Genomic DNA, 2,314 nt, shown 5'->3' on the forward strand with positions numbered 1-2,314 from the left:
CTTGGCCTAGTAAAGTGTTTTAACTTGCTTTTTAAAATCCCTTCCCTTGTTGTGAGAAAAAAAAAAATGAGGACAACACAGTACCTGCATCATAAGGTGTTATGGCGATTAAATGACGATAAACACATTTGTGCAGTGCTGATCGCCGGCAAGTGGACCTAAGCATTAGGCAGTTTTCTACTATATTGGCTATTCAGGACCTGCGGGCACTACAAGCTGTGAGTATGAGCACGACCAAGTAGGGCAGTGTTCTTTCTTACCTTTCTTAAATCCTGAGTCACGTGTTAATTTTAACAGGAAGGCTATGCCAAGCAGCACTTGAACGTTTGGGTTTCTCACCGTAGTAACCGGTTTGGTGTCAGCTTCGAACCTGAGTTGGCCCCTTCCACTGTTTTCTTAAACATTGGTTTGAATTCTGTCATTGTTTTTGGAATCTCCAAGAGCTCTACGTCAGCATTATATGTTTATGATTATAAAGAGAATTAAGATACTGACAAAATGAATCAGGAACCCTAAGGAGGTAAGCCCTCCCACGCAGGGGCTGGGGGTGAGGTTGCGCGCGGGCTGCTCCGCCCCGGCGAGCGCTGTGCCTCCGCGGAGCACAGGTAGGCGGCTGCGTCCTCCGGCTGGGAGGCCCCGAAGTACAGGGTGCTGGCCCGCCCCGTGGGGTTCTCTGTGCAGGTGAACCTTCCGCGCTGCTTGGTCCATGAAGCTATGCAAACACACGGAGGAGGTGGCCCCCGGGATCCTGTCGGAACCACTGCACGTTGTTCACAGGGCTAGAAAAGCTGCACCTCAGAGCAGAGCCGGCTCCCTCCCGGAGGCTCAGGGCTCAGGGGCTCTGCTCACCTGCAGCACCATCACCCCTGCTTGGGAGGAGAAACACAAACACGTGATGAGACAAGGGCGTCCCTGAGGCGGTTTCCGGACCTGAAAAATATCCCAAGAAACTCGCGTGAGGACGCAGGCCCGTCCTGGAGTGGTGACACAACCCCAACCCATCCCCGACTCCAGGTGTCGGGGGTCACCTGCCCAGCGGCCACCCCGGATGCCCCAGCTCACAGCATCCCTGGAGCCACAGGTGCCCCAGCAGCGCCACCCGCTGTCTCTCCATGACCTTTGCCCCTCAACGCCCCGACTCTGCAGCGTATCAGGCGTACACCCAGGCCGGGTTTGTCCTCACAGGCAGCGGCTCCACAGCAATCCCTGAGCACCAATTACACTCACACCTGAGCTTTGTCATTTCACTTCCTGACAGCCCAGCTCAGGAGTGCGTGAGGTCGCTCAGAAGTGCAGATGTGTTAGGGGTGGGGGACCAGCCTTGAGGGTGTGGGGGAAGCAGTAAAGGGAGACATCCAACGTCTTTTTCTTTAAGTAGTAAAGATTGCAAGTTTGGATGGAGGGGAAGAAAAATGAGGACAACTCGGAGGGAAATAGAGGCCTTACTTGGGCAAGACAGCCTGGAAGATCATTGAGCCTGCTTTCCAAACAACAGTCCAGACATACAGTCTGGCAGAATTTGAGAAATGATTTATAAAGAATGGCTAGCAAAGGAATACTGTTTCCTGGTATATATCACTTTGTTAATCTCCTTGTTAGAAAAGTAAATACAGGCGGAGCCAACATGGCGGCGTGAGTAGGACAGTGGGAATCTCCTCCCAAAAACATATATACTTTTGAAAATACAACAAACACAACTAGCCCTAAAAGAGAGACCAGAAGACGCAGGACAGTGGCCAGACTGCAGCTACACCAGCGAGAACCCAGCGACTGGTGAAAGGGGTAAGATACAAGCCCCGGCCCGGCGGGACCCGAGCGCCCCTCCCCCCAGCTCCCGGCGGGAGAACAATAGGCAGAGCGGGAGGGAGACGGAGCCCAGGACTGCCGAACACCCAGCCCCAGCCATCCGGGCCAGAGCGCAGACACAGTATATGCCCAGGGGGCCCTGGATACTGGGAGAACAGGGGGTAAGATCTCAGAGCGGGTGCTGAAGCTGATGCCCCTGTGACAAAGAAAAGCGGGGGCTTTTTGAAAGTCTTAAAGGGACAGGGACTTAACAGCTTGACGGAAACAACACAGGTCACAGTACAGCAGCTGGAAATTACAGGGAAAACCGGGTGCACTAACCCCCTGGGCAACAGCTCTGAGACCCCTCACGGAGGCAAACAGTCAAGCAGCCCCCCCATCCATCACCCCACCGGGCGCTGCGAAAGCAGAGAAGCAGCCTGAGACAAATTCCGCCCACAGAAAGGGAAATTTCTCCCTCCCGGCCAGGCAAGACACAAAGACCCACTCTACACGCAATTACCCAACA

At 54.1% G+C, this 2,314-nt stretch overlaps 1 pseudogene; it reads right to left on the minus strand.

Annotated features, from left to right (window-relative positions):
* Positions 1-512: 512 nt before the first annotated feature.
* On the minus strand, positions 513-1,114 carry LOC130679663 (T cell receptor alpha variable 22-like; annotated as a pseudogene).
* Between the last annotated feature and the right edge of the window lie 1,200 nt (positions 1,115-2,314).

This window comes from Manis pentadactyla, chromosome 11, assembly GCF_030020395.1.
Source record: "Manis pentadactyla isolate mManPen7 chromosome 11, mManPen7.hap1, whole genome shotgun sequence".
In the NCBI taxonomy this organism is placed as follows: domain Eukaryota; kingdom Metazoa; phylum Chordata; class Mammalia; order Pholidota; family Manidae; genus Manis; species Manis pentadactyla.